Source organism: Chiloscyllium punctatum, chromosome 23 (genome assembly GCF_047496795.1).
Source record: "Chiloscyllium punctatum isolate Juve2018m chromosome 23, sChiPun1.3, whole genome shotgun sequence".
NCBI classification, from domain to species: domain Eukaryota; kingdom Metazoa; phylum Chordata; class Chondrichthyes; order Orectolobiformes; family Hemiscylliidae; genus Chiloscyllium; species Chiloscyllium punctatum.
In genome coordinates this window covers 61,224,308-61,251,627 of record NC_092761.1, presented here as the reverse complement: position 1 = coordinate 61,251,627, position 27,320 = coordinate 61,224,308, and the positions used below count along the sequence as shown (strand labels likewise).

Genomic DNA, 27,320 nt, shown 5'->3' with positions numbered 1-27,320 from the left:
CAACATACAGCTCTACTAGTTCAAACTCTCACTCCCTTTTAAACCGTCAATACACATACATCAGACAAGATGAATGATGGATTGGGTGGAGGGGAAAAAAAGGGAACACCGTTCAATAGCACTAAGGTTCAATGAGATATTCCTTTTGCTTTCCAAGACCCTCTAATCATCAATCCCCTTTTTCCAGGTTGTCACTTCTTTGCAGGTGCCAGAGGGCAATTGGGATATGAATTATAGTAGGTAAAAACAATGACTGCAGATGCTGGAGACCAGATTTTGGATTAGAGGTGCTGGAAGAGCACAGCAGTTCAGGCAGCATCCGAGGAGCTCAAGACAACAGCTTACAAAGCTGGTGGGAAGAAATAATTCACTTCAGGATTCAGGTATGTTCACAACAGAGAGAAAGAGCTACACAACCTGTTCTTCCAGCAGTCCAAAGGCTTCTTCCCTATACCATAAACCCAAGCTCTTCGGATGCTACAGAGCTATTAAGCCAATGACTTCTGGCATTTACAACTGATCTCATTTGCATAAACCTGTAGTGGTTATAATGAGGTCAGCCGACCAGACCTCATAGAATAGGAGGTCTCTGGTTAGGGCTATTGATTTGGTCCAATCAGGAAGACCTGGCTGACATAAAAGGATGAATATGAGAGATATTGAGCCCCCAAATACCTGACTCAATGAGACACAGGGTATTTGCAAATAAAATGTGATTGCTGATAGGATGCTAGCCTCTGAAGAGTTATTTCAAAACCAATAAACCCTCTGTTACTGGCTAAATCTCATTCCATACATACACAACCCAGAGCCTGGCCATCTTATCTCACTTCCCCATTACTAAAGCAGCAGTGTAAACAAAGCTCACAATGAGTTCCAATCACCTATTTTCATAAGTGCAGAAATTCCTTCCCCAGTCCTTAGTTTTAAAAACAACCCTTTGACATTCTAGTCTTTAAATCAAAAAATAAAGAAAAATCGAAAGAGATGTAATCTAAAAACCACTAAAATTTGATAAGCTCAAAGACATTTCATAAAGACGTTTTACAGCAAAGGCAGCTTTCATTTCCTCAGTCCAGGAGAGAATTTAATGCACAATACCAGATTTACCTTCTTCTCTTCTGATCTTGTACTTCTGGACCAGTGGTACTAGATTCTAGAAGACTTACAAAGCAACAGAAATGGTGAAAGCAGAAAAAAAAAGACCATTCTTCCCTGCTTTTAATATATTGTTCTTTCCTTTGACATTTGCAAACATCAAAAACCATTGCATAGATAAAGCAAAAATCGGGTGACCTCACAAAACAGGACTCCAGCTGTGACCATATGGTATGACATAACTATCTTTTGGATTTCCCTCACACCTCACACCTACACAGAGCCTCCCACAACCTGTACTATAAGCACAATAAGAGATATCCTGCCTAAAGATGATCTGAATGTGAATCCAGATCCCAAAACATAAACTGGGGAAATAAGGTTTAACCAAACAACAAGTCTGAACATCTGGATGCATGTCCAGATCTTACAAATGAAAATTCTCCTAGCTTTTCACTGAAGCTTAAAATGACACTTAAAAAACTTATCTGGTCAAATTTGCCAACTCTATCTAATTAATGCAGCCTTTAGAAAAGGATACGTCATGCAGCAAGACTCAGTATTTTCATTTACATGCAGGATCTTTGCCCAGTTTTCCGATTCACTTAATGCCCGCCTTAATACTACAGCTGAAAGGGACACAGCAGGTGGTCAGAAACCCAATAGTCAGCAGTCTAGCAGCTGATACAAATCTGCAAAAGTCAACAACATCTGGCTCCCACTCTTGGATCCCATTGGGGTCAGAAAGGGAGAGGCGTTCTGGGGCTGGGCACAGATGGGAGGCTTAAGAAATCTAAACAAAACTGGGAACCAATGGGCAGGGATCAGACACGCACTCCCTTGACTCTCACCTCCCTGTCTCAGTGACTCACACCAGAGGAAATGAGATGCTTCACATGTGAAACCGGAGGCCGGTTTGCTGATCCTCCTTTCTTTAAGGTTATGGCTCTGAGAAGTGGCAGAAATTGCATTAGTCATTGCACACCTCAATTAGTGCTAAGACAAAACAGCATTTGCTTTGAAGCTGATCCAATTCTTCGGGCATCTGAAAAGCAGACATCTTAAGATTTCTGTTCTGCTGTCTGCAGCCCTAAGGGAGTCAACTGCTCTCCAATAAATCATCAATATCTGAGTGAGCGAGCATCCCCAGGCTGTTCCAAATGGAACCCAAACTCAAAGTTGTCCCAAACTCAATTTTGTCCTCCCCTAACTCTGCAAGGGATCAACCAAGAACAATCTGGAGCAATATGTAATCTATTGCCTAGACCAAGTCAGCAATATTTATAAAGCTCAGAAATCAAAGATGGTCTTCCTGTGGGTGACTAAGTACCATTCGAGAATTGTATTTACTCACTAAGCCAGAAGAGTTTATTTTGTAAATTATACTGCACAGGAGCAAATAACTGATTGAAAAAAAAATCTGCATACCACAGCATCTTTTACATATCTGCCATTTTAGTGGTCAAGTGAGGAGCAATGCTCAAATTTATTAAATGATAGCAACTTCCAACCATGACTTGGTTTCCCACTGTTGATAATCATGAACGGAAGGTAGACAGCTTTGGCTAGATTCCAGCTGAGATTAATGCACGTGCCAATTTACTGTGCAATGACAATTATGCAATTAAGGACAATGACAACAAGAACAACTCACATTGATCTGGAGCATTTAACATTGAAGAACACCCCACAGGTAATTTACAGACAGAAAAAGAACAGATGACATGTCAAAGAGGAGGAATGAAAAAGGTTGGTCAAGGACTTCGTTGAAGAGAGTGCACATGAGAGAGTAGTTCACAGAAGTCATTTCAAAGAGCACAACTATTGCACTACAGACTCCATAAGACTGGATGTAAATGTACAGTAAGACAGAACTGGCTTCAGAAAATCTGTGAGGGGGCATAAGATTGGAGGAAATCACCTGAGTGGAGTGGTTGAGGCCATGGATAGATCTTAAGAGGTAAACAGAGAAACACCACAGGTAAAAACTGACAGATATGATGGGCAAATTAACCTGGCACTAGACGGAGTACATGGAGGAGTCAGGATGGGTATTGGCAACAGGATTTTAGAAGAAAAATAAAAATATTTCCAGAGAAGTAGGATACTTAATGTTGAAATTTTTCAATTTGCATTTGTCAGGTCAGAATTGCACAAATGCTGAATGTCAAAGCAACAACAACTTACTGCATGAGAAGATGGTAATGATTGGTTAGCAAGTGGTCTCTGATCATTTGAGGTGTTGCCACGGAGAATGCATTTGTTAACCAATCAGCACCTTCTTTTTGTACATGATTCATTGGAGATTTGATATTCTTGCAATAACGTCCTGAAGAGTACAAGACAGAAAGCTTTGACAGCACATCTCTTTCCCCCCAAAACAAAAGCAGAATTAAGGTGATTAAAGTCTGAATAGTGATGTAGATAGCAGAAATGATGAGACATTACGTGGCAATGTCAGCAATCTTGGTGACACAAGATGTCGCACTTGAAATGCAATTTTGAATATAAGGGGAGAGCAAAACTAAGATAGGCAGTTTTCTTTTAGAAAAAGATAAAAAAAAACAAGAATTATGGATTAAAGACACATTAATGAAGTTGAGCTGCAGATCAGCCATGAATGGCAGGGCAGGAATGAGGGGTTCAATAGGCTACAGCAATTCCTGTGCTCTGAAGGAGCCATAATGGATTAATTATGACTTCAGTGTTCCAGACACTTAGATTCTTCAGTAATTAATTATATTGTAGAATGCGCGTGAGTTTCAGACATTTAACCTCAGCTTCATCAATATAAGTTTGCTGATACAGCGCGTCTGCGTTTGACAGACATCTATTGGGTGGGGTGCTATACAAGTCATTTCTACTTCATTCAAAAGAAACTTGGGTCTACGAAGTGCAGAGAGTAGGGGAGTTCTTAATTTTAATTTTCCTTATTGGCTGTCGTAATCTGTAAACTCTGTCTCCAACCACAAGAGTTATGTATATGAGGCTCCATAAAGCCAGCATCAAATTCAAACTTCATTTCAAACCTCCTCAGTAACTCTTAAATAAAGTTGCAAAATATGAACAGAAAATAACTTCAATTTTGGATTCCTTGCCTTGTATTGGCAGAGCTTAATGTTTTCAAAGCAGCAGTCTTAGCAGGCAGGGTATTTGAACGTGCAGTTGGGATATTAATATAGAACTCTCTAATTTTAATGAAAAACAGGATTTGATGATTTCATCCAAAAAATATTAAAAGTTGATCCAGCAGCTGATTAGGGTCGCCAATGTCCGAATGAGTATTATTGCAGCTAGCAAGACTCATTTAGTCCTGTGTGTGCAGTCTTGCTACAAATGATTGTGCTTAAATGTGAAATGGGTTTTCATGTAAATTAGCTTCAGTACTGCAGCAATTGTCATTTGACCCTTCCCTCGTATATGTTCCAGTGAGTGTATAAGGAAATGGTAGCAAAACGACCCTGATTCTTGACAGACTAGCACCGTATCAGGGAATCAACTGCTAAGCTATAACATTGACGGATTGTCCAGTGGAAACTCATGCACGGCTTTATTATTAAAATTGAGTTTGAAACTGTTTTTATCTTCTTGTCAAGGGATGTGGTATACACACTGTTGCTGACTTTGTGTGATCTTTCCAACTATTTCAATTTTAACGAAGGTTTCTTCATCCGTGCTGAGTTAGTTGTGCAATGACAGTGTGCTCAGTACCCACAGAGGGGACATGGGATGAGCTGGAGAATCACAGAATTGTTACAGTGCAGAAGGAGGCGATTCAGACCATCATGCCTGCTCTGGCTCTATCCCCTATTGTCAATCTCCTGCTTACTCCCTGTACCCCTGCGCACCATTTCAATCCAAATAATCACCACCTGAATGTTGCAATTGAACCTTGCTCCACCACTATTCTAGGGAGTGCATTCCATACGCTAACTAGTACTCGCCATAATCCCAGAGGACCATAGGGCTGCTCTCTGATCAGAGGGTGATGACTGGTGGTGAGTTTAACCCAAGGCTCACCAAGCCCCGTGTAAAGGAATAAGGTGAAGAAGGCAGACCCTCATGGGGACCTCAGCTTATGCAGAAATTGAACCCAAGCTGTTGACATCACTCTGCATCACAAACCAGCCAATACCTACCCAATGTGTGAAAAAACGTTTTCTTACATTGCCCTTGCTTTATTTGCTCATCACTATATAATCTATATTCTATCATTCTTTTCTCTTTACATGCGGGAGCAGCTCTCCTTATCTACTCCAACTCATGACTTTGAAACTCTCTCAAATCTGCTTTCAGCTGTCTTCTCTCCAAGGAGAACAAGTTCAACAATCTATCACTGAAGTTTCACATTCCTGGAACTATTTTTGAGAATTGCTTCTGCCCCTTTCCCAACACATTTGCATCTTCCTCTCAGGGGCAACTACAACTGTACACGATTGAATCCACTACTGTCTAAATCCTGGGGGTTACCACTGACCAGAAACTCAACTGGTCACATCATATAAACAGTGGTTACAAAGGCAGGTCACAGCCTGGGAATAGTGCAACAAGTAACTCATCTCTTGACTCCCTAAAGCCTAAATACTTTCTACAAGGCACAAGTCAGTGGTGTGTAATGGAATACTCCCACATCCCTGGATAACTATAGCTCCAATAACACTCAAGAAGCGGGACATCATCCAGAACAAAGCAGCTCACTTAACTGGCACTAGATCCACAAACATCCACTCACTCCATCACTAATGCTCTGTAGTAGCAGTGTGTACCATCTCCAAGATGCACTACAGATATTTGCCAAAGATTCTTAGACAACACTTTCCAAACCCATGACACGTCCATCTAGAAGGACAAGAACAGCCGATACAGGAGAGCACCACCACCTACAAGTTTCCCTTCAAGACAGTCACCATGCTGACTTGGAAACATATCACCATTCCTTCACTATCACTGCATCAGAATCCTGGAATTGCCTCCCTAAGGGCATTGTGGGTCAACCCACAGCAAGTGGACTGAAGTGGTTCAAGAAAGCAGCTCACCACCACCTTCTCAAGGGCAACTAGAGATGGGCAATAAATGTTGGCCCAGCCAGATATGCTTAAGTGAAGTTTAAAAAAATTTCAGCTGAGAAAGCTTGCCTTTAAAAATGCATTATCACTCCCGATTGCTAGCCCGTGCCTTGGTTGAAAAGGCAAATGTAGATATTTTGGGGTACCAGAGGATTGGTATCTCGTACACCTGAACAGACTGCCAACACAAAAAGAGTTGCAGTTTTGAGAAGATAATAGAGGCATGTTTCTAGAATATAAAAGTCCACTAACGGGGCTTCACAGCACATCCTGCAAAATCAGTTACTGAGTTGCTCAATCCAAACAAAACCAGACCATATAAAGTAAACATCCTACAGAGAGTGCAATGGTATTTCTCCATCACTGGATGAAATTTGACAGCAGTGTGACTCAATTCAGCTTAATAAGCAACAAGAAGCAAAATATCTGAAGACCACATTGTACACTGGTGAGAAAATATCTACAATAGCGGTGAGAAAATGTAGAAGAGATCCTATACAATGGAAGCCCAGGGAATCGGGTGTAGCTGGTTAGAATTGCATACAATGGGACTCCAGGAGGTGGGTCTATGGACCTGAGACTACATGCATTGCAGTTGGATACAAAGAGAATCCAGAATATGGAACTTAATCCATTGGGATTGTATACAGTGGGATTAAGGGGATGAGGCTGCGTCAATTGGGAATGAGTGAAAAGCAGTGGAGACCATTGAGATTCCAAGTTGGATGGGATACATGCCATTCAATGTTTAGTACTATAATTGTAAGATAGTAACAAATAAAATGAAAAGCAAATTTTGAAAACACTTCTTTGGCACGAAGAATGATCATGGAATTCTGGAGCACAAGCAGTTGCTGGGGCAATAGTACGGATGTACAGTATTTAAAGAGAAGTTCGATAAACACATGAAGGAGAAAGGAATAGAAGACTGGATTAGACGAAGAGGGATGGTTGAAGGTGCAAGTGAAGCAGAAACTTGGAATAGACATGTTGAACTGAATGGTTTGTTACTGCACTGCATATTCTAGGTTACTGTACAGAGGCTGTAACCAGTTTCCATAGAAACAGGTTTCAGGAAAAAAGATAATGGATATAAAACTTGCATGAAGATTCAACCTAAAAACATATATTTGCAAAAATATAGATGCAAGGTACAATCTATTCTGTAGGACTTTTCAAATTGTAGAGATTGCTTTATTCTATCAAACTACATCAATAAGCCTAGGTCATGTGCTATGTACAAGATGCTGTGCTATTTTAGTCATAAAGTCGAGAGCGAGGATTTACCGAATAATCAAACAGTGAGCTCGTATTACTGAAGGGTTTTAAGAAGAGGTGGATCTGTATTATTACCCTAAGCATAGGATAGGAGTCAGGAGCAAGAACTGATTATGGAATCAGTGCCTGCAAGAGTGTGACACAGAATCTTCAACACCAGAGCAACAAAACATGTAACAGCCATACACTATTTGGAAATCAAAATCCGTGCCCACTCCACGATACTAATCCTGCCATAGAAAGAGTGGAGAAATGTGACATACAGGAAACCAGTAATGTGAACAATAGTTTCATCAGAAGCCAATATAATATATTGCTGTAACAGGACAGAGGCTCTGGTGAAAACAGTCTCATAAGAACACAATGGGAGCAGGAATAAGCCATTCAACCCCTCAAACCTACCCTGTCAATCAACAACAAGATCGTGCTACTCCGCCTCAGGCCTCAACTTCTTTGACGCCAGCTCTTCATCGCCTTCAACTTCCCAATATTTAAAAAATCTAGATAACTCCTCATCAAACACTTAAAGGGCACAACCTGTTTAGCCATTCTTGTTAACACAACACATTCTATAATCAGCCTGGCGAATCTCTTTGTTCCCCCACACAGTCCTATCTTAAACACAACCAAAACAGTACACAGTACTCTAGGTGCAGCCTCGCCAACACACAGTTGTAACAAGACCTCCCTAATTTTAGTTTCCAACCCCACTCCGCGATAAAGGCTAAAACTCAATTTGTCTTCTTCATGACCTGCTGTATCTCAGGATTTGTGATACATGCACAGGAACATTTAGATCTCACCTTTGTAGTCTCTCTCACTATTTAATTCATAATCTAGCTTCTGATTCTTCTTCCCAAAGTGCTTTCTTTCCTCATACGTTGCTGCATCAACTCAATGACCTCATCACAAAATGCCTTCCCACCTATTTTTGTATTGTCAGCAAATCCAGATGCACTACATTTTAATCCTCCTCCAAGTCATTGATACGGCTAGTAAGTACTGAGGCCATTAAGAATGATCTTTGTGGCATTCCACTGGTGACATCATTCCATCTCAAAATATCAAAAACACAGTCATATTAAAATCGATCACCAAAGCTAGGTACATATCAGTACAATCAACAAGGGAGCACAAAATATATGCCCAACCATGGAAATTCCCACTGAACATGAAACCTCTTTGCCATCCACAAGATTATCATACAACAATCTTGCACATACTGTGTCAACCCCAGGAGGTCAGGTAACCATGAACTGAAGAGATGGATTGAAATCTCACTGCAGAATCTTGAGCATGGAATCCAGACAGACATTCTGGAATGATGTTTTTCGAATGTCGCAGTGTGGGACAGGGAGAAAGTGAGGAACTGCAGACGCTGGTGATCAGAGTCGAGACCAGGGTGCTGGAAAAGCACAGCAGGTCAGGCAGCATCCCAGGAGCTGCAGAATCGAAGAGCCTTTCATCAGGAAATGGGACATGCTGTCTACTGAATGAAGCATTAAACCTGAGCTCCATCTGTCAACTTGGTTAGACTTAAAAGACCTCACATCACCATTTAAAAGGAAAGCAGAGAGTTACTAACGGAGTGTTAGCCATTGATTGAGATTATGCAAGGATGGTTCGCTAGATTGATCCCTAGGACGAAACAGTTGACCTGAGAGGGGAGATCGAGTAAACTGAGCCTGTATTGAGAGGTAATCTCATTAAAACATACAATATTCTGAAAGGATTTAACAGTGTAGACATTAAGAGGTTGTTGCCCCCAGGCTGGTAAGGCTAGAATGAGTGGATCACAGCTTACAATAAAGTAGCAATGAGATGAAGAGAAATTTCTTTACTCAGTTTTGAATCTTTGAAATTTGTTATCTCCGTCCCCGAGCATACTCAAGGTGGAGACGTTAAGGGAATTAAGTGATATGTGGATAAGGCAGGAAAGTGCAATTGTGCTTGAAGATTAGCTGTGAGTTTGCTGAATGACAGGGCAAGCTTGAGGGGCCATGCTGCCCTACAGCAGTCTACAACCTGCTATTTGATATTTTCTTAGACCTGGGTTTTCTGCCTGGGAAAGAAATTATGAGGAATAATAAAATTCAGTAGCAACAAACTGAGATACTCCAATTCTGACAACGGCTCTCTCACCTGAAACATGGAACATGAAATCTCTTTGCCATTCACAGGATAGTCATACAACAGTGTTGCATACAGTCTTGCTTCTCTCACTACATGATCCAAGATCTGCACTCTCTGTGGTTTTACATGTATGAAGTGTAATATTTTACACAATATAAAATATTCTATACATTAATATAATTTTATATTAATAGATATTTCACAGTTATATTTTTATTATCAGTAAACTTTTTATTATCCAGCACCTATGGGATTAGGAGCGTGGTTATCAATCAAATTTTCCAGATAATCCATAGATCCACACAATCAATATAAAACACACACTAAGTATCAGAAACACAACATGAGGGTATACACATTACTGTTAGTCTTTATTTACAGCATAAATCACTTCTATAATAATGCAGCTTTGCCATAAATAAAATTACCAGCAGACAGCTCTCTTATTTACTCCCTCAACTGACCACCCGTATATCACAGTATTTGAGAAGAAATTAACTTGAAATTGAACCAACCATTGATATTCAATATGGCCTTTTGATTGAACAATAAGCATATTTTGTGATGATACTATAGCTTTAAGAAATGCATTTTGTCTTTTTTTTTAAAGAAAGATTGAGACAGAGGTAACACGCAGTCTGCTCCAAAGCCAACAAAGTAAACAGCCTGTGAGACCTTGATATTTTTTAGTCATTGGGATAATAAAAGCAGCCCGAGTGGAGGTCAAGGTCCCACAGAACCAGGATTTTTAGCTTTAGCTTTCATCAGCAGTTACTGGGGTCCTGAAGCTAGATGTGGAAGCTATTATCCTTTTCATGTGAACAGCTAAAAATGGGGGATTCTCTTCCCGCTGCTAGAATTGCATATGAGACAATGTATTTTACTGAATTTGCCTTTGCCAAAGGTGTGTTTATGGGATGTTACTAAATTGAAACAGTTACTGCTTAGTAATTAAATGATCTATTATTTTGTTATATTTTCCAATAGAATTAAGTTATCCCAATTCTTTCTTTATTTCTAGTTTAACTGTGGTGTATGAATAAAGTGTGATTTGCTTCACGGCTAGTAGTTTGACCAATCAAATTGCATCCGAAATGCAACTTGCCTTTAAAATAAGAAATAGGCTACCTTCTTAATGTATTTTGCAGGGTTTTGGTCTGGTCCACAACTTACATTGAGGTAAATAAATTAAAAGCTGTAAAAAATTGGTCAGAATAATACAGCAAACTCTGCAGTATTTGAGGTGTATAATTTTTGCCAGTTATTTTTTAAATCAAGAGTGCCAATTCATAAGATGCTGGTTAAAACAAAGTTTTTTTGTATGATATTAATTAACCCATTTGCCTTGGTCAGCAGTGATCATAAGAGAAAACAAACTGCTGTTAGTACCAGAGGTTCTTCGCCATTTCGATAATATTTAACACTAGTCGACTGTGAGTATCCATACATTGAGATGAACACCACATGTAGCAGCAGAGTTCACTTTATTGTCCCAGATGAAATTACAGAATTGCTTCCACAAAGGAATTTTGGAAAAGGTCCAAGTCCTGCTCTGATGAGACATTGTATGAAAAATTATATTCCCCATGAATATCTGTAGTTTCTCCCTCCGCAAAACAGAGGCCACCTTGAAAGAAACTGAAGATTTTAAATTCACTTGCTGACTCAAAAAGATGCAAACAGTAACTTGTGAGGTTTCAAATTAAGATCTCTGTTTGGGACCATAAGTCAATTAAGCACAACGTTAAAAAAGGTTCGCATGAATAGACTCCAGCATTTGATCCCCAACAGACAAAAAAAACACAACGGTGACTAAAAGCCAAAATGACTGCAAAATAGATTCTAATTGAAGGGTTTTAAGCCAACTCAAACCAGATGTTGGAGGTGCTGAAATGGATGAAAAACTTTTATAAAATCAACATTTAACTAATTCTGCAGAACACCACAGAACAGCATTTGCTATTGCATCCCTGATGGGAAACTCACTAAGCAACCCAGTAAAGGGATTCACGAGTAGAATTGCCTTAGTTTTGGAGGCAATGGACTGAGTATTCACTAGGAGGCAGGGAAGGGGGCAGGGGAGATTGTTCTATTCTACTGTGCACCTTGGCAAGGGTCAGGGTCAGGAAAATAGAAGGTTGGCAGAGAAACATCAGACTGATCAGAAAAGACTAAGGTCAGGTAGGGGATAGATCAGAAGGATTAGAAGAAAAGAACTCTAAGTTATCACAATGGAAATGGTGGTGGGTGAATCAGGTAAACTGGATTTCAGCGGTTCTTGGTCCCTTGGCTGACAGAGTTTCCTAAGTACTGGAAACACCCATTTGGGTTACATTCAGTGGTAGCCACTCTCATTCTAATATTTATATGACCAACCTGCCACTGTTTCTGAATAATCATAGAATGTCTTCCCATTCAGAGAAAGCTCGTGTGGGGGACAGAAGAATGGAGCATCCCTCATCCATTCTGCATAAACTTCCTTAATTGTACGTGGGCATATAGCTGGTCTTTGGCCTGATGTAGCCCTTGTCATAGAGATGTACAGCATGGAAACAGACCCTTCGGTCTAACCCGTCCATGCCGACCAGATATCCCAACCCAATCTAGTCCCACCTGCCAGCACCCGGCCCATAACCCTCCAAACCCTTCCTATTCATGTATCCATCCAAATGCCTCTTAAATGTTGCAATTGTAGTAGACTCCACCAGATCCTCTGGCAGCTCATGCCATACATGTATCACCGTCTGCATGAAAAAGTTGCCCCTTAGGTCTCTCTTATATCTTTCCCCTCTCACCATAAATCTATGGCCTCTAGTTCTGGACTCCCCGATCCCAGGGAAAAGACTTTGACTATTTATCCTATCCATGCCCCTCATAATTTTCTAAACCTCTATAAGGTCACCCCTCAGCCTCCAATGCTCCAGGGAAAACAGCCCCAGCCTGTTCAGCCTCTCCCAATAGCTCAAATCCTCCAACCCTGACAACATCCTTGTAAATCTTTTCTGAACCCTTTCAAGATTCACAACATCTTTCCGATAGGAAGGAGACCAGAATTGCACGCAATATTCCAACAGTGGCCTAACCAATGTCCTGTACAGCCTCAACATGACCTCCCAACTCCCGTATTCAATACTCTGACCAATAGAGGAAAACATACCAAACGCCTTCTTCACTATCCTATCTACCTGCGACTCCACTTTCAAGGAGCTATGAAGCTGCACTCCAAGGTCTCTTTGTTCATCAACACTCCCTAGGACCTTACAATTAAGTGTATAAGGCCTGCTAAGATTTGCTTTCCCAAAATGCAGCACTTTGCATTTATCTGAATTAAACTTCATCTGCCACTTCTCAGCCCATTGGCACATCTGGTCAAAATCCTGTTGTAATCTGAGATAACCCTCTTCACTGTCCACTACACCTCCAAGTTTGGTGTCATCTGCAAACTTACTAACAGTACCTCTTATGCTCGCATCCAAATCATTTACGTAAATGACAAAAAGTAGAGGGCCCAGCACCGATCCTTGTGGAACTCCGCTGGTCACAGGCCTCCAGTCTGAAAAATAACCCTCCACCACCACCCTCTGTCTTCCACCTTTGAGCCAGTTCTGTATCCAAATGGCTAATTCTCCCTGTATTCCATGAGATCTAACCTTGCTAATCAGTCTTCCATGGGGAACCTTGTTGAACACCTTACTGAAGTCTATATAGATCACATCTACTGCTCTGCCCTCATCAATCTTCTTTGTTACTTCCTCAAAAAACTCAATCAAGTTTTTGAGACATGATTTCCTATGCACAAAGCCATGTTGACTATCCTGAATCAGTCCTTGCCTTTCCAAATACATGTACATTCTGTCCCTCAGGATTCCCTCCAACAACTTGACACCACTGAGGTCAGGCTCACCAGTCTATAGTTCCCTGGCTTGTCCTTACCACCCTTCTTAAACAGTGGCACCACGTTTGCCAACCTCCAGTCTTCCGGCATCTCACCTGTGACTATAGATGATACAACTATCTCAGCAAGAGGTTCAGCAATCACTTCTCTAGCTTCCCAAAGAGTTCTCGGGTACACCTGATCAGGTCCTTGGGATTTATCCACCTTTAACCATTTCAAGACATCCAGCACTTCCTCCTCTGTAATCTGGACATTTTGCAAGATATCACCATCTATTTCCCTACAATCTATATCTTCCATATCCTTTTCCACAGTAAATACTGATGCAAAATATTCATTTAGTTTCTCCCCCATTTTCTGTGGCTCCACACAAAGGCCGCCTTGCTGATCTTTGAGGGGCGCTATTCTCTCCCTAGTTACCCTTTTGTCCTTAATATATTTGTAAAAACCCTTTGGATTCTCCTTTATTCTATTTGCCAAAGCTATCTCATGTCCCCTTTTTGCCCTCCTGATTTCCTTCTTAAATATACTCCTACTTTCTTTATACTCTTCTAAGGATTCACTCGATCTATCCTGTCTATACATGACATATGCTTCCTTCTTTTTCTTAACCAAACCCTCAATTTCTTTAGTCATCCAGCATTCCCTATACCTACCAGCCTTCCCTTTCACCCTGACAGGAATATACTTTCTCTGGAGAGTTTCTTGGAACAAAAATGCAGCAATGTCTGAATAAGCAAAGACGCTCAGTGTGTGCATCCCAATTTGAAGCACCCGCAGATGTAGGTTCACTTGGGATGATGGATGGTGAAACCAGCAGAGGGGACTTGATGTCCCATTATCTTTCAGCCCGAGATGAACATTGTGCTTCTTTGCTGAAGGATCTAAATGAGGTACAGAGGCCACTACCTCATTTGTTAACCTCTTATTTGGATACAAAGAATAATTGAGGTCCTAACACAGATTCTTGTAAGTCATCACTTGTCAAAATCTGTCAATTGAACTAGCTGTCAATTATCCCTACCGGTGGGGGGTGGGGGGGTGGGGGGGATCTTGTGGTAGCATCCTTACATGTGAGCTGAAAGATCTGGGTTAAAATCCTGGAGGAGTGATGTCATGTCTCCAAACAGGCTGGTTAAAGGCACTCCATATTATCCCTAACTTGTCTCAGCCAACTTGTGAATCAGTTAAGTAATTTGCATTCAACATCAAGAATTTCAACTTTAGCGAACAATTGTTTGTGAAGTGCTTGATGCAATGTCTTCTGGAAGTGTATATATTTAAATCTACACTGCTGACTCTAACTAAATGGTTATTCTATCCTTGATTACAGTCAATAATACCTTCCTGACAACAGATGCTAACTGATCCATTATTCCTTTGTTTTTCTTTCACATCCTTCTTAATTAGAGGAGGGATACATGCAATTTGCCAAAGTAATGATATCCAAATCAATGGAACTTCAGAAAATTATAGTTAAGGCAAAAGTTAATTGTTTTTCCCCTATGAAATGCAGTGGATGCCATCAATTGCCAATCTTGACACAGGACAGTTGGTGTATTTAGATTACTTACAGTGTGGAAACAGGCCTTTCGGCCCAACAAGTCCACACCAACCCGCCGAAGCGCAACCCACCCAGACCCATTCACCTAACACTATGGACAATTTAGCATGGCCAATTCACCTAACCTGCATATCTTTGGACTGTGGGAGGAAACCGGAGCACCCAGAGGAAACCGACGCAGACATGGGGAGAATGTGCAAACTCCACACAGTCAGTCATCTGAGGCAGGAATTGAACCCGCAACAGTGCTAACCACTGTGCCACCATGCCACCCACTTGATGGGCCAAATGGCCTTACTTCCACTCCTATGTCTTATGGGAAACCTGATTATTGACAACACATAGACAATGACTACTGGGTAACAGTGCAGTCTGACAACTGTCACATCCACTCTATTGTCTGAGGGAGGAGGGAACTATCAAAGGGACACATGGGAAAAGAGCGAGATCGAAAACAAGAGCGAGCGACGAGATGAGTCGAAATGAGACAAGACGAGACATCAACCGCACAAAGTCAACAATAAATAGAAAACTAAAATGAAAAATCAACAGCCAATTTGTCTCGTGCAATGCCACAGAATCTGATGCGATTACAGCTAAATGCCTCGAGGATGGCACTGATCATTATTTGGGCATCAACAGTAGTCTCCTGGTTTTCTGAGTATTCAGTCAGACCAAAAGCCACTCTGATAGTAAGCAACACACAGTGCATGCATCAACATTGCACAGACACCAATTACTTCTGGAATTTATCATCTTGAAAATGGCAAAGTATAGTTCATTTACTAAATGAAGGATGATTCTTCCACCCCCTGTGAAACTGTTAGTGAAATGTTTGATCACCACTGAACAATGGTGCAAAGAAATCAACCAAAAAGGATTTAATACTTTCAATGGTATATAGTTGGGTTATCAAAGGAGTTCCTTTTATTTCTTCTCTACATCTTTTGGTTTTTGTTTTTCCTCTTCCCACCATCTTGGCTTTCAACATCACCCATTTGTTAATTCAACCTGCTCTGCTTTGCACTCTCCAAGATATTCGCTTTATGCTTTCCTTGCCATTGCACTTGCTTCATTACTGTTATCTCTATATCTTTAGCGATTTCAACGTGAAGTCACTGACCAGAAACGTGAGCTCTGCCTGACCGGAGTATTTTCAGTATGTTTCATTTTACATTTTGTGGGCGGCACGGTGGCACAGTGGTTAGCACTGCTGCCTCACAGCGCCAGAGACCCGGGTTCAATTCCCGACTCAGGCGACTGACTGTGTGGAGTTTGCACATTCTCCCCGTGTCTGCGTGGGTTTCCTCCGGGTGCTCCGGTTTCCTCCCACAGTCCAAAGATGTGCACGACAGGTGAATTGGCCATGCTAAATTGCCCGTAGTGTTAGGTAAAGGGGTAAATGTACAGGAATGGGTGGGTTACGCTTCGGCGGGTCGGTGTGGACTTGTTGGGCCGAAGGGCCTGTTTCCACACTGTAAGTAATCTAATCTAATCTAAAGCACTTATAGTGCATTGCCATTGTACATTAACATCCAAATATCTTGGCAGTCAATGGCCTCAATATTTGTTTTTCTTGCATATTCCTATCAGAGTGCTTTCACATTTGATTGGGTCCAGAAGACCAAAGGATCCCAACAGTGTGAAACCAGGCTTTTCCACCCATCGCGTCCAAATCAATCCAAACCATCCAGACCCGTCCCTATCACTGTAACACCAAATCCACCTAACCCAACATCTTTGGACTTTGGCAGGAAACCAGAGCACCCGGAGACAGACATGGGGAGAATGTGCAAACTCCACATAGGCATTCACCCGAGGATAGAATCGAACCCGGGTCCCTGGTTCTGTGAAGCAATAGTGCTAACCACTGAGCCACCCTGCTGCCCTATGATCAAGCTTTCTGAGCAATATTATATTTATGAACATTTCAAATACATTTCTGAGCCATTAAAACACCATTGCAGTGTTTACATTGTGGATTGAGACTGAAATTGATGCACAGAGTGCAACCACGAATTGCAACATGAACGTCAAGGCTCCATCAGGCAGACGCAGCATGGATTCAGGAAGGGAAGGCCATGTTTGACACACTTACTGGAGTTCTTTGAGGATATAACAAGTGCAGTGGATGGAGAGGAACAGGTGAATATTGTATTCTTGGATTTCCAGAAGACGTTTGATAAGGTGCTGCATAAAAGACTCATCCATAAGTTAAGAATGCAAGGAGTTGCAGGGAATGTACTAGCATGAAGAGAGGACTGGTTAACCAATGGAAAGATGAGAGTTGGAATAAATGGGTGCTTCTCTGGTTGGAGATCAATGGTGAGTGGGGCGCCGCAGGGGTCAGTATTGGGCCCGCAACTATTCATGATATACATAAATGATTTGGAAGAGGAGACAGGGTGTAACATTTGACATAAATTGAGTGGAAAGGCAAACTGTGCAGAGGATGTGGAGGGTCTGCAGAGAGATTTAGACAGGTTAAGTGAGTGGACAAGGGTCTGGCAGATGGATGGTAAATGTGAGGTTATCCACTTTGGAAGTTAAATTAGTAGGTCAGAGTAGTATTTAAATGGTGGAAGATTGCAGCATGCTGTTGTGCAGAGGGACTTCAGAGTGCTCGTACATGAATCACTAAAAATTGATTTGCAGGTGCAATAGGTAATCAGGAAGTCAAACAGAGTACTGGCTGTCATTACTAGAGGGATTAAATTTAAGAGCAGGGAGGTTCTGCTGCAATTGTACAAGGTGTTGGCAAAGTTGCACCTGGAGTATTGTGTGCATTCTGGTCTGCTTACTTGAGGAAGGATATACTGGCTTTGGAGGCAGTGGAGAGTAGGTTCACCAGGTTGACTCTGGAGATGAGGGGGTTATCCTGTGAGGAGAGATTGAGCTGCCTGGGACTGTACTCGCTAGAATTTAGAAGAATGAGAGGGGACCATCCAGAAACATATAAAATTATGACAGGGATAGATAGAGGCAGGCATGTAATTTCCACTGGTGGATGAGATTAGGACGAGGGAACATGGTCTCCAAGATTAGGGGGAGTAGATTTAGGACAGAGTTGAGGAGGAATCTATGGAATACTCTATAGAGTAGTGAATCTATGGAATTCTCTGCCCAAGGAAGCAGTAGAGGCAGCTTCACTAAATATATTCAAGACACAGTTGGATGGGTTTTTGCATGGTCAGGGAATTAAGGGGTATGGGAATAATGCAGGTAGAAGGAGCTGAGACAATGAATAGATTAGCCATGATCTTAGTGAATGGTAGAGCAGGCTTGACGGGCCAAATGGCCTACTCCTGCTTCTATGACTATGAAACTATGAACAGAGTGTACTCAACATCAGGTCATTCCAAACTATTGCTCACAACACAAGAGGGGTGACCAGCCAAAATTTTGGGATCATAACCTCCAAGTAGCTACAGCTGCCATGGAGTTCCAGCCAAGTGCCAACAATTGCAAAGCCCCTTAGTATCTCACTTTTTAAATAAAACTGTTGTTGCAACCCAAACGCTAAATCTTGAAAACCTGAATCCAGGCCTTAAAAATACATTGAGAAGGCAGGTGTTCTTAACTTACGGATTAAACAGCTGTTTCCTCCCTCCCTTGCACCCTCCCTCCTTCTCGTACAAGTCTGCACTCTCAGCAACAGTGAAGCACCAAGGTGGGGGCACAGTGGGATAAGGCTGGGGTAGCACTGCTCCAACTACTGGAAAGTTGAGAATCTGATGGCTTCGGGAACTCACATTAGCTGACAGTTCAATCACTCAGGCGTCATGACGCACTGGGTTACAGCACTCAAACCAAGCCCTACTATTCCCAGAGTTGTCCCAGAAGTTAAAAGTTTTAATATAAGAACACAAAATTACCCAATTTACCTGATTTTCAGATGTTGATAGTAAGCACAGACCAGGTGCAGGTCTTTTACACCTACCAGTAAGCAGGGATAAACCATCCGCATATAGCACTGTCATGCCCTTTCTGACTCCCTTTAAACACCCACAGTGGACAGACATGCAGACAGGGAACAAAGATGAACAGAGATCAAACTGGAAAGACAGTTCAATGGCCTTTGTCTACAAATTCTGTTCAGTTGGTTCTTGTTGATCTGAAAATTCCTTCCTGGCTTCTGAATGTTTCCATTGATTTGCAAAAGGCAAAGGTTTTTCTTCAGGTTTAAAGTGAGTTTTGACTGCAGAGAACAAAGAGGCAAGATGGAACACACAACCCCTTGGCTACAATTTGTCATTTACTGCTTGGTCAAACACTACAATTGCCATGGGTGTCAGGTTACGTGTTTTCAAACCATACAGTTACCCATTCAGAGCAGTTCTTTCTCATTTCAATTGACCAAAACCAGTTTTAAAAACCACAAAACTTAAAGGATATGGTTCTTACAATTGATAAGATTCCAATTGCTAATGACATCATCATATTGCTGGAGATGCTCGTCCATGATCCACAATGATGGAGCAGACTTGAGGGGCAGAATGGTTTAGTCCTGCTCCAATATAACTGCATCCCTATGCTAGAAAATCCCCTCACAACCAGGAAGGTAAATCTATAAATCTGAAGAGAAAAGTCAAGGTTTGTGTAAAGATTTAGGTAAAAATCGATGTCAACAAGGCCAGAAAGTTTAATGGTGGTCATAATAAAGGTCAAGTTGCCATGGGCTCAGGGCTGCTCTATCATTAGAATCATAGAATTCCTACAGTGTGGAAACAGGGCCTTCAGCCCAACAAGTCCACATCAACCCTCCGAAAACCCATTCCCCCACCCTATTACTCTACATTTACCCCTGACTAATGTACCTAACCTACACATCCCTGAACACGTTGGGCAATTTAGCTTGGCCAATTTACTTAACCTGTACATCTTTGGTCTGTGGAAGGAAACTGGAGCACCCAGAGAAAACCCACGTTGACACAGGGAGAATGTGTAAGCTCCACACAGATAGTCGCCCGAGGCTGGAATCAAACCTGGGTCCCTGGCACTGTGAGGCAGCAGTGCTAACCACTGAGCCACTGTGCACCCTAAAAGAGACAGAAACAATTGGTGGTAGTTTAAGCTGAAGGACTCCATGTCTCAGGCAAAGTGAGAGTCTAAGAAGGTGGAACATTCATGTTGACCTCAGCCAGCGTAGGAATTGAACTCATGCTGTTGGCATCACTCTGCATCGTAAACCAACCATTCAGCCAATGAATAAATGACCCCCCAATTGTGATAATAGAGTCTTCACAATAGAGAAAAATAGTTAATAGTTCAAATCAAAGACACTATATCTGAATACCCAAAGCACTGCTAATAAGTTAGATGAATTGATGATGTAAATAGAAATAAACAAGCTATTAAGGTATGGGTGCACAGTGACCAAGGATGGGAACTAACTATACCTGCTGTCCTGCCTAAACTCACCTGAAATGCTTCCTGGCTAATCTTTAATGTTAGGTTTTCCAAACTCTGGGAAACCCCAACACTGATTGTCAAAATTAAACTGCTCTCCCAATTGTGCACTGGGAACCCAGTTTAAATATTTTGATCAAATATCTTACCTCTCCACAGTGAGGCACCCAAACTTCACAAAACTGATCATCTTAAAAAGAGCAAAATGCTTGGGGATAAGAGGCTCCTGCCATGTCCTCTATGATTTTTAATAACTCCACCATCCGCAAAACTTACCTCATCCTGGTCATCTGGTTGAGAAATGGGGATTCTGATACTATAAAGACCAATCTGTTTCTGCAGTAGTGTTGAAACCATTCCCATTTATTCACAGCAAACAATATCCAAGGGCTCATACTGCAATAGCAAGAAAGGCACCTCAGAAACTCTCTACTCTTAGTCCAAACCACATCCCCCCAACCCCCATCTTCAAAAAGATGGAAAAGGGCTGAGTACAACTCACTGGGATTCTACCCCAGCACATATCCTGGTCCTGAATTTGCTTAACTGACAGCTTTCCCCAATATATAACAAAAAAAGCTAGATGTGACTAGCCTTTTCGCTCTGTTGTGAAAAAGAGACAGCTGTTATGGGAAATAGAAATGTTACAATTAAGTGTACCTGACCCAAGAGGGTTCAATGATGGTACTGGATATTAAAGTGTTCCATTACACAGCACCATCATCCCTCAAATACGAGAACTCAAATGTTAAATCAGGTGAGAAGGTTAATTATATTCACTGACATCCATTTGATCTCGATCTTCTGTAAATAATGTTTCAATAATAAGACTGATTTAAGAGCTAGCATTGATTGGATTCTTCACACGTTCTTGATGACATTCCAAAGAGCTAAATGGCTGGTGAAGTGCATTTTGAAGTGTAGCTACTATTGCGATGCAAATGCACATCAGCAAAATGACAATGTTTAGCTGACCAAACGATCAGTTTTAGTTATTCTGATTAATCCTGAGCAGTGCATTGAGGGAACAGTCCCTGGGATCTCCTTCACAAATGCAATGGGATCCTTGTTCAAACCTTGGCGAGTAAATAGGACTCATCTAAAAGCTGGCAGCTCTGACAGTGTTACACTGTCTCTGTATTCAAATAATTGTCAGGCTAAAATACGTGCTCAATGAACATCCTAACTCGTCTAACCTTCGGATAAAGTGGCAAGGTCCTGTAAATACACCAAAATCAACAATTTTAATCAAACATTTCATCTTTAGAAGTGATTTCAGCAGCAGCATCAAGCACACAGCCTGAACTCAACTAGTCAGATCACCTTCTGTTGTTGCTAATTTTAAATTGCAGTTTCAAAATTTGCACAATTTATTAAAGCAAACAATAAATTGTTTCTTAAATCTTAATACAGGTTAACAAATGACCTATGTGCATTTTTTAAAAAGTAAAAGTTAATTTAACACATTAACTTATTTTGGATAAATTGGCCATTACTTTATTCAATTTCTAATTCCACCCTTTCTTACCAAGTCCCTATGGTCCCTCCCTAATAGGTATAGGCACAAATCAGTTCTCAGGTCTTCACAGGGTCAACTCTCTCCATCTAGGCGAAAGTGAGCCCTGCAGGTCCTGGAGATCAGAGTCAAGACTAGAGTGGTCCTGGAAAAGTGCAGCAGGTCAGGCAGCATCCAAGGAGCAGGGCTTTTCAATTTCCTGCTCCTCAGATGCTGCCTGACCTGCTGTGCTTTTGCAGCACTAACCGAATCTTGACTCAACTCTCTCCATCTATCCAGAGAAGTACATTGACAAAACTGCAAAAAAACATAAGGACCAAGGGCAAGACTAGGCTGTTTGACTCATTCGAGCACATCTTTAGGACGGTAACATTGCTGCATTTCGAAGTCTTTGTTTCAGCACAGTAACATTTACTCATCATTTTAATAAAAAAAACAAGGAGTTAAGGCTGAAATATTGGTCTGGGAGGAATGGGTTGCAGTTCATCGGATATTGGAACTGTTTTTGCAGCTGGAGCTTCATATGGACAGTGCTGGGACTAATGTCCCTGCAAGTGGAATAAATAAGGCTGTAGAGAGGGCTTCAAATGAATCTGGGGCAGGGGGTTTCAGAGAAGGCAATATAAGCTTATGAAGTTGAAGGATATGGCAGTATTACGAGGACACTATTTGAATTCCCAGAGTGAAACAGGAAGGTATAGAACATATAAACATTTTAAAAAGTAAGTACGAAATGGAATAAGGAACAAGAAATGATATCGAATCAGAAGATGCAGATAAGGAATGACAAGGGGAAGAAAACAAAATACTGGTTGGTGTAATCTGTAGGCCCCCTATCAGGAGCCATACTGTAGGGCATTGAAAAAAAATCAAGGGATAAGGACATGTAAAAAAAAAGTTGATATTTTAACTATAGCTGACTTTAATTTTCATACAGACTGGAAAAATTGGCATGGACTATTTGAGCCAAAGGGCCTGACTCTGTGCTGCAGAACTCTATGACTCTGAGGACGAGAAAGTTAAAACAAGAACTTTCAGCGTAAACTGTCCAGACACATCAAAATGGTTAGCATGAAGATCGCCTTTAAATATGTCAAAAGGAAGGTGAAATACAAAGTGAACATAAGCCTTTGAGATTGAAGCTGGAAAAGCAATGATGGGGAAACAGAAAACGGCAAGCGAGTTGAATAAATATTCTGCATCGGTCTTCATGGTAGAAGGCACTAACACTAAATAATCAAAGTGCAAAACAGGGGAGGGATGGAAAAAACTATCACTACAGAAAAAGTGCGAGGGAAATTGGTGTGGCTAAAGGCTGCTGAGTCCCCTGGACTTGATGGGCTGCATCCGAGGATCTTAAAGGAAGTCGATATGGAGATAGTGAATGGACAGGCAGTAATTCTTCAAGCATTCTTAAATCTTGGAGAAGTCTCAGAATGTTGGAGAATTGCCAATACACAAAAAAAAACCAAAGACCAGTTAGCTGAAAGTTTGTCATTGGGAAAATATTGTAGATTATTCTAAAGAATGCAATAATAGAGCATTTAAATTCTGGATATGGAAGGAGTTTCTGATGAGGAGATGTTGAGCTTGCACTCATTTAAGATTAGAAGAATGAAAGGAGATCTTATTAAAACACATGATTCTTGTGGGATTTGTCATGGTAGACCAAAAGGGCATAATCCCAAATAAGGGGTCACTCATTTAAGACAGAGATGAAGACAAAATTTTTCTCTCAGACAGTAGTGAATCCATGGAATTCTTTATCATAGGGGGCTATCGAAGCTGAGTTATTAAGTATGTTCAAGGTTGAGAATCAAGGCTTATGGTAATAAGGCAGGAAAGTGGAGTTACAAAGTCAGCCACTGAATGGAAGGGAAATCTCAAAGTGCTGAATGGCCTACTTCTGCTACCACAATAGCAGTATAAAACGATGTCTGATAATTCATATCTGGTCATGCTTTAATTAGAAACGATATTCCTCCACTTCCCACTTCAACTTGGAAGCATTTCTGGTGTGAGAAACAGATTGTGCTGGGAATTTTCACAATAAACCAACATTCTACTGCCTTCCACTACCTGACACCAGCACACACCCTCCAATTGGCAGTATATTCCTTTCCTTCCCTGTCCACAATACATATGAAACACTTTGGTCCCCTTTATTTATCTTACTATGCAGAATCCAAAGCAAAGCAAAGATAAGCATTCATTTGGCTCATATCTAGCTGCTGGACTATATTGATGACTGTGGGGACTTCACACATACAGTGTTGATATGTTGCCAGAAATAATGGAGGCTGTCAGCATTGATATATTTATTCAGAGTCTCCTGCCTGTCAGAGAAGAATAGATCGAGAATGTGGCTCTGCTGACAAAATCATCTCAATGTGTACAAAGTTAAAAATCACACAACACCAGGTTATAGTCCAACAGGTTTAATTGGAAACACACTAGCTTTCGGAGCGTCGCTCCTTCATCAGGTGATAGTGGAGGGCTCAATCCTAACACACAGAATTTATAGCAAAAATTTACAGTGTGATGTAACTGAAATTATACATTGAAAAATTGATTGTTAAGTCTTTCATCTGTTTGAATACCATGAAAGTTTCACTCCTTTCATGTGTAAATCACAAAACCTTTTTTTAAAAGTTGCATTCTCAGATTAGCTGTTAACAATGGTGATAGCTAGACAATATGTTAAAACTGTTAGCCCCCTGTGTTCTCTGTCTATGCCATGATGTTTAGATTGATTCTAATCTAAAAAGTGAGATAACGGAGTTTTACATGAATTCATGCAGTTCTCCAAATCATCTCAATGTGTGACAACCTGAACAGTGGAGTAAGGATTCCATCACCTGCAGCACTTAACTCTTTAGTTTGGTGAGCCATACCCATAGAAACATTTCAACAGCAGATTAATGGCCGTCACTCTCACCAAGCCACACAGTCATGTGCTAATTGCTTGTATTTGTCTGTCTTTATCTCAGTTTAGTACTTCATTATTCACCAACCACGAAAATTCTAGCCAGTGGAAATATCACACTTCAAGAATCTGCAAACCTTCTAAAGATAAAAATATAAAACAAATCACTATTTGTCAACTTACAGTAAAATTCTTGTGTAGACTTTAAAATATTCATTCCAGGCAAAAGGGATCAATCAAAAAGCAACAAGACACAGAATGAGATGTGGTCAACTTCACTACAATACAAAACCCTGTTCAAATAAATTAAACATTCGCATCTTTCCAAACCAAATGCTCTTCTCCTTTTCCAGCGATAGAGAGAGTGACTGGCAACTGAATAAAGGCTTCACCACATTGACGTGTGAACAACGGCCCTTTGCAACAGCACACATCCCATAGAGAGAAATTTCACAGTGTCAACAAGGCATTCAAGGTACACTACAACTGAGTCATAACACAAGATCTTCAAAGTTTGAGCATTGTGGGCTGACTTATCCTTCTCTTCCTTAATAGATTTCAGAACAAAGGAATATACAAGAAAGTAATGCACAATGATAACTTATGTATCCAACACTTTGCTCTTGTTCATGCAAAGATTCAAAACAGCTTGACCAGGGCTGCCAACTCTCCAGAATTACCCTGGCAACTCCAGGAATTAAAAATGGTTTTCTCGGGTACGGTGCCTGATTCTGACAGCACACTTCGGTGGTGAAGGCTTTAGGCAGAAGATCTTAGAATCGTCCACAGGGTGGGGTACTTGAATAATATATTTAAGGTTGGAGTTGCTGAGGATTATTCTCCTTATAAAGAGACTAATAAATGTGTTCACAATTATGAGTGATTTAAGAAGAGGAGATAGAAACAAACTGTTCCCATTAATGGAAGGATCAAGAACTACACAGCACCAATATTAACAGAGCAACAAAGAACCACCATGCCATTAGAAAACTTAATTTTACGTAGAGTGTGGTCAGGATCTGGAATGCACTGCTCGAAAGTGTGGTAGGGACAGATTAGGTCATGGCTTTCAAAACAAATTGGATAAAAATCTAAAGAGAGAAATAAAAGTAGAGGCATAGGGAAAGAGCTGGGAAAATGTGATAAGCTGATCTATTCTATCACAGAATCAATGCAGATAAGAAAGACCTAATTATCCTCTTCTATGCTGTAAAGTTTGCACAATTATATTCTATGTTGCAAGCAACTGGGAGAATTTGCACAGAAGTGTCAAAGAATGGACTTTTCCCATCTACTACGTATTACTTTGCTTACTGTTTATAAAAACATTTGAAAATAGGCTAAACAGTTGTTTGTGAGATTCACTCAATCAAGTAAGGGTCTGTTTGCATTTTAATCAGAACACAGTGCAACAAGGATGGACACCAAAAGCAGGAGTTTAGGGAACGGAGCTTGTTCATCACATGATGAAATATCCAGGAAAAACCTCAACCAGAGTTGGCAACCCTACTCATGACACTCAAGAATACTTCTGTTGCCATTCTTCCAATTGATCAGCGTGTTTCAAAGGCCTCAGAGACATGTGGCATTAAGTAAAGAAATTACTTACAATGCAGATTCCCCCGTGAAGTGTAATGTGTTAAAGAAAACTTCAAGTTCTCCTCTGGTACATCTGTGGAAATACAAGGTAACATTGGGGTAAACTTAACTAGTCATTCAATAGGGCCTCCAGTATGGACAACGCAAAGAAAATGTCCAAAATGATAGCAACTTCAGCCAAATACTCCAAGGATCCCTTAAAGGAAATGTGCACCTCGGGAAAAGGGAGTTATCTAGAGGAGTGAAGAAAGTTTCATTGGACAAGAGATGGAATTCCAAAGGGGTAGAATCAAGGTAACTTCAGGTTAAGAAGCCTTTGATTGGAAGCAAGGGAATGCTGGAATAAGTGGAATGGATTGTTCAGCAGTGATACCAGCAGACAATATAAAGACAAGGTGGAGTTATATCATGGAACTAACCGTACCTTTTTTTTATAAAAAAAGTAAATTTTAAGAAGAATCACAAGGGATTCCAACTTTCAAAACAGTCGGTCAATCTTCACTTGGTTAATATATGCCCATCACCCTCCACACAAAACATTCAACACTAGCAAGTACAAACCAGTTCTGGTGAGATGTGATATGAAATAGAGTGAGGATTCTTGTTACCTCAAGTATAGTCTTCAATGTGCATTAGCACTGGAATTCAGTGACATGCTGGCCTATCTTGTTCAGAGACCAAGTTTGACCTGAGGGTCAATCCTCAAGAATGAAAGTCAACCTTAATGAAACATACATGATTCTGAGAGAACTTAACTATGTAGATGAGGAAAGATTGTTTCTCCTTGTAGGAGTGTCTAAAACTGGAGGTTATAATCTCAGACTAAAGGGTCACAC

General features: G+C 40.8%; 1 protein-coding gene across 21 annotated transcripts in view; it reads right to left on the bottom strand.

Annotated features, from left to right (window-relative positions):
• pknox2 (pbx/knotted 1 homeobox 2) overlaps positions 1 to 27,320 on the bottom strand; it is a 462,769-nt gene that overhangs the window by 321,091 nt on the left and 114,358 nt on the right. For 18 of the 21 annotated variants that reach the window (XM_072593094.1, XM_072593109.1, XM_072593097.1 and 15 more), the window contains exon 2: positions 26,495 to 26,557. The exons of the other annotated variants lie outside the window; for them this stretch is intronic. The gene's annotated coding sequence lies outside the window, so the exon portion shown is untranslated. The remainder of the gene's footprint in view (positions 1 to 26,494; positions 26,558 to 27,320) is intronic. 21 annotated transcript variants of the gene reach the window in all.